The sequence below is a fragment of the Acanthochromis polyacanthus genome, chromosome 6 (genome assembly GCF_021347895.1).
Source record: "Acanthochromis polyacanthus isolate Apoly-LR-REF ecotype Palm Island chromosome 6, KAUST_Apoly_ChrSc, whole genome shotgun sequence".
Lineage (NCBI taxonomy): Eukaryota > Metazoa > Chordata > Actinopteri > Pomacentridae > Acanthochromis > Acanthochromis polyacanthus.
Window position 1 is genome coordinate 44,142,204 of NC_067118.1, and position 6,293 is coordinate 44,148,496.

Consider the following 6,293-nt stretch of genomic DNA (forward strand, 5'->3'; position numbering starts at 1 on the left):
ATTATATTTGAGATCAAGAAGTATAACAATAAACTGAAACCCTTTAAACCAAAATTTAATGTTTAAGGACAATACTCTAAAGAGTGAAATGCATGAAAAAGACATAGGATTGTTACATTTAATTTACACAGCTATAAACTGTGCAACAATTGGATGAACAGCCATGTATAATGTAGGCCAAATGTTACTGATATGGTATAATTCTTAACTGTTAAGTATTCTGTATATTCAAAGTTTAAATTGTGTACATTTTGAAGTATTTATGCTGCAGAACCACTATTTTTTTTAACTAAACATGCTTAAAATCCCTCTAATCAATAGCTGTCTTCCACTTGAAGGGAAAATAGGCCTCCAATTTGGCTATATACACAGTGTTAAATGATTTTTATAATATTTAACATATTAACCGATACCCAATATTTAATACTTAATCTACCCCTGAAATAATGCAAATTTCTGGTGAAGCTCTCCCTTATGTGGAAGACAAGGGTTCAGGCTGTACTTGGTCCAAGTTTGGTACTTTTATCATAGTTTGAACAATTATTCTCTTAACCGCTGCACTAAAATGAATGTGTTTCTGGGAGCCATGAGGAAGTTTGTGCTCAGAAAAACACCAGATCCTGAGAAGCAGCTCTGCCTGAAACACGTCCAACCAGTCAGAATGCATAGTTTAACAGTGAAGGGATGAAGGTGTGGCAGCGCTCTGAACACTCTGATAACAGACAGTAAGCAGCGTCGCTTCACTTCACTTACAGTTTTTCTCAATTGCTAAAACACTAAACTCTATTGTCTGAACCAAATTCTCAGTTGCCTGAACCCACTTATTGAATCAGTCACTCTTTTGGCTAAACCATAAGCCCTTTTCACCTGTTTAGACACACCTTGTCAACACATTGTCATTGTGATGCACCTGTGTTGCATAATGGTGAGCACAGGTGGCAAAAGTCAAACACAGTTAAAGCTCAGGCGTCACCGGTTGAACACAACAACTCAAAATTGATCACACTTGTGGCTCATGATGTGAGGGTACATATAAGCCAGAGCACTGGTTTGTGAGGCACTACAATGGATAGAAATCTAAGAAGAGGAGCATGGATACGGCATGACAGGGGTTTTTCCTCCGTTGCCTGGTCAGAGAAAATGTGTCCTGTGATGTAGATGAAGTCCTGTGGCCTGACCCAGTACAGAGAAATGATGTTGTGGCAGAGTAATGCACTTCTGTTCTTTGTACTTCATTTGTAATTTTTTGTGTTTTATTTTTATGTACAAGTGCTACATGTAAATGCACAGGATTTCAGTTTTTTGCAAATTCTTTTTTCTATGTACAAGTGTTACAAATGCCCAGGTATTTTATTTTGTAACATGCATTTAGCCTAAATAACCATTTATTTCTACCACTTCATGTCCTGAGCATTGTGTTTTCATTTTTTCTATGTAGTGTTTAGTGACTGCTCAGTATTTAATTTAGATTGATTTGAGGCATGATTTGACAGAAAAGTTCAGTTTTGAGCACAGATTGAACTGTTTTGGGGTGAAAGTTTGGTTCTACAAGAAGACTCCGAGGTTTTGTGAATGTAGCTTGAAAATTGGGTTTTGTGTTCACAGTTTAGGGAAAAGGAGAGCAGCTTTCCAGGAATGTGTCTTAGCAATCGAGGAAAACTGTAATTGTGACAGCAGTGTTGGAACAGTGTCCCAGTTCTGCTTCCTAGTGTTCACTCTCTGAAAAATGTGTGCTATGAGTGAAAAGTGTGTTCAAATGAGCAAAAAACATGTTAACGGTTTTGCAAAAAGAGTGCAAGAGTTTTGGATACTATGTGCAAACCATGAATAGTGTCCAAATTTTGGACACTATTCATGGTTTAGTTTTATTAGTTTTATTGTAGTTTTCCTGAACACTCTTTTCTTCTTCATGTTGGTCATCAGTCTACCTGAATGTTGCTTCTTTTCTCTTTTATTTCCTTTGTGATTTCCAGTCTGTGATTCTATCTGCGGCATAGTGGTTAGTGCTTTCGCCTTGCAGCAAAAAGATCGAATCCCGGGGTGGGCCTGGGATCTTTCTGCATGAGTTAGCATGTTCTCCCTGTGCATGCGTGGGTTTTCTCTGGATACTCCGGCTTCCTCCCACAGTCCAAAAATATGCTGAGGTTAATTGACTACTCTAAATTGCCCGTAGGTGTGAATGTGAGTGTGATTGTTTGTCTGTATGTGTAGCCCTGTGACAGACTGATGACCTGTCCAGGGTGTCCCCTGCCTTCACCCGAGTCAGCTGGGATAGACTCCAGCACCCCCCATGACCCTAGTAAGGATAAAGCGGTGTATAGAGAATGGATGGATTCTATCTGCACATTCTCATTTCAAAATATTTTGTTGTTTCCTGACATCTGTTCTGTTGTAGAGATGCTGTGTGTTGGAACAACAAAGAGGAATGGAGAGGATTTCATCAGATATTACAGACTGTGTTTATGTTTTAGTTTTTTGTATTTTGACACAGCAGAAGGTGAAGTCAGGGTGAGAATAAATGAATGTGTTTCTGGGAGCCATGAGAAAGTTTGTGCTCAGAACACCAGATCCTGAGAAGCAGCTCTGCCTGAAACACGTCCAACCAGTCAGAATGCATACTTTAACAGTGAAGGAATGAAGGTGTGGCAGCGCTCTGAACACTCTGATAACAGACAGTAAGCAGCGTCGCTTCACTTCACTTAATGGACGTTTTACTGGGAGACGAGTCCAAACCTGCTGTGGACAGAAAAGAGTGGACTGGTGGCTGAGAGCTCAGTAAGTGAACCTCTGATTGTTTTCATCAAGTTCTCAGTGACGTGTTTGGTTTAGCTGCAGTGATGGTGAATGTGTGATTGTTGGAGGTGTTTGCTGCTTTCACACAGAAACAGGACGGTCACTGTGAGGGTTAAACTCTCCACATGATATTAATGGATGATTATTGCTGATACATTCATGTGGAAGTAGAATTTCTCTGCTGTATGTGGTGGAGGTGGAGCTCAGTGGAGCTACTGTGGAGTTTAGGACAAACATTTGATCTGTTTCTATTTATAGTCAGAAGTTTTGTATAAATGTTGTTGTAATGTATCAGTTACTTAGTTACTTATCTAGTTAGTACTCAGGTATTTTCCAGACCTGAGGACTGAGCTGACTTATGGAAGCATCATGAGAGTCTGTCAGGATCATGTGATGCTTCCAGAGTTTCCACTTCCTCCAGGCAGTGAGGGTTCAGTGTCAGACCTAAAAGTTCACCTAGAACGTCTTCAACAATGTCACCATGTAGCAACTAATGATGTAATAACAGCCAATAATGTAATGTCTTCCAATGACATCATAATTTTGGCCACATCGAAGGTAAATAAATCCAATAAAGTAATCATTTCCCAATAATGTAATAAAGTTTTTGAAAAAATAAAGTAATAATATTTTGCCAAAAATGTAATGTTATTACATTAATGGTCTAGCATAAAGAAAAAAATCCTTTGAAGATTTAATAACTGCAGCCAATAATGTAAAAATAGATAAATAGGACTGGATTTCTTCTCTTTTATATCAGAGAAGCACTTGTAGAGAGCCTAGAACGAGACAGAAGATGACTGTTTTATTAATATTATGAAGCTCTACAAGGCTGCTGGACCAACAGTCTAAGTTTACACATAAAACACATTTGGAGAGGACAGTTGATGGATGAACGCCTGGATTCATCTCAGTAATGTAGTTTTTGGAAAGTACAAAGTTAAGGACATTTACTGGAAGAAGTAGTGTCCATTTTCTGTTGATGTTTTCCTCTTAGTTCAATGTGTAAATAATACTTGTCAGTGTTTTGGAGTTAAACACAATAATTCCATGACGCCTGCCTCTTCTCTCATTTCTCTAACTGCACATCCTGGCTTCCTTTCCTGGTGTCTTAGTTCCTCCCAGCAGAGAGGAGGAGATGCATCTTCATCTCATGCTGTCAGTTTAAATCCACATCAGTTAAATATGAGCTGTGTCACAGCTGCATCACCTGTCCACTGTTTATTAGAACTTCCTCTGTGTTTTATGGTCTGTCAGAGGAGCACAACTGTGTTCATGATGAGTTTAGAGTTTGACTTTTAGTTGGAGTCACAACGTGGTTGAATATGAGCAGAATGTACAGAAATCATTCATGTTGATTTTGGATTTAACATTTATTTTGTTGGTGACAGGTTTGTGTTTTCTTGTATTGTTCTTTTTGACTAAAACATTTCCTCTAAATATTCCTAGAACTTGTCAGAACGTTTCCTGCCAGCTGGGATGTTCCGTCTGTAACGTAAATCCAAAGATGTGAGCAGTTCTGATGATGTGGGAGTTTTGTTCTAATGCAAAGCAACCTGTCAGCTCACAGTTATTCAGACTTTCTACCTCCACCAGCAACATTCATTCAGTTTTATTTACAGACATTTGATTCAGTTTTATGTTCACACTTTACATAATGAGGTGAATTTATACAGAGAAACTGATTCTGAAGTAAATATTAATGGAATATTTCCTTAAATGTAGTTTCTGCATGATCAGATAAACACTTTTACTGTAATGAAACTTCTTACCAAATGTTCTGTAGTCTGGAGCCACAACAGAGACGTTATAGTTTGTTGTTTCAAATCAAATTTAATATTGAAAAAGAAAACACAACTGATAACAGACAACACTGGCATCAAGATAAAACAACAATAAAACACAATTTGAAGAAATAAATCAGAAAACTCTCATTGAAAATCATCAGAATAAAAAAACAGAAATAATTGTGAATATGTGTGTTTTATCTTTCAGTTGAACTTTTCTCACAAACATTTTTCTTTCACTGCCAACACAAGTTGTTTTATGAGACATATTTCAATTCCAAGTTTTCTTTTCACTGACAAACTTCTAGTATTCTGATTCTGTTTGGACCCAGAAGTCCATCACTGTAAATTCAGACCTTAATAAAAATACGATGAGACAAAAGAGGGTTTTGGGGAAAAACGATGAGATGTTGAGTTTGGATGTCAGAACAAGATGGAGGCTGTGATTAAAAGATTAGATTTAGAGTCTAACAGTGAACTGAATGCAGAGTTGAGGCTTCATTCTCAGAGTCTACATGGATGTTAAAGTCAGGACTTTATCTGAAGTCAATCAGCTGAGAACTCTGAGAACTCAGATAAAAACTCAGAATACAACAACCAACACAACTGGTTTTTGTGTTTTCCAGTTGGGTGTGAGAGACTCAAAGTGAGGCTTTGAAACGAGTTCTAAGTTCAGCTTTCAGGTTAATTATGAAGATGATTATTGAGTCTGACTGTACTTGTATTGAAATAAAGCTGATCTGACTGGGAGGGTTGATTGTGTGTCTGATATGAGAAGGATAAAGAGCTGACCTCTGATCTGTGCAGGTTCAGACTGGTTTGTGCTTTGAGCTGTTTGGTTCCTGCAGAGCTGAAGAAGGACGACGGTGGAGCTCAGGAGAGGAGCAGAAAGCTGTTGGACTGCAACAAGTTGAGTAAGTGGACCTTTGATTTGTGTTTGTCGGCAACAAGCTGCCGTTTGTCTGCTGCTGTGGACGTCCACAATCAGCTGGTGGGTCGCTGGTCTGGGATGAGTTGATTGAGAAACAGAATGAAATGTTCAGATCCAGTCAGCTGTGTGTTTGACTGAGACTGAAGACTGACGGCTGAACTTTGTGTGTTTGTGTCCTCAGGTGGCTGCAGGTTTTCACCAACATGGAAAGGTATGACAGTCAGCTGAGCCTCACAGTTGTGTGTGAACTCTGGATGGAGTCCAATAAAGAGATTTAATGATGAAGCTGCATCCTGACAGCAGCTCCAGCAGGATGCTAGTCTGGACTCTGATTTATGACTTGGTGTTGGTGCTGCTTCAACTTCCAGCTGTGTTGGTTGTTGTCAAGCTGCTGGTTTGTGCTGCACTTACTGAGCTGCTGGTTTTCATGTCTGTCTACCAGGATCCATCAGAACCCAGGACCAGAACCAGGACCAGGACCAGGACCAGAACCAGAACCCAGTTGTGTGTCTATGAAGAGTGATCACTCAAAGGATGGCTTCATTGACTTTAAAAGACGACAACCCTCTGATGGACAGATGTAAGATACTGTAGTTCATCCTCACAAAGACACACAACATGAACACAAAAAAAACATGAACAAAAGGAGATTCTTGTTTGTTTTGTTTTTTCCCCCTGCCCTTACTGAGCTGCTGGTTTTCCTCTCTGTCTATCAGGATCCATCAGAACCCAGAACCAGGACCAGGACCAGAATCCAGCTGTGTTTCTATGAAGAGTGATCA

The 6,293-nt window shown here is 39.2% G+C and overlaps 1 long non-coding RNA gene across 1 annotated transcript; it reads left to right on the forward strand.

Moving 5' to 3' along the window:
* The first annotated feature begins 2,667 nt into the window (after positions 1-2,667).
* On the forward strand, positions 2,668-6,084 carry LOC127534419 (uncharacterized). Its single transcript, XR_007942579.1, has 4 exons — positions 2,668-2,775; positions 5,388-5,494; positions 5,693-5,722; positions 5,954-6,084. It is a non-coding gene; the product is annotated as an uncharacterized LOC127534419 (long non-coding RNA).
* Positions 6,085-6,293: the final 209 nt, after the last annotated feature.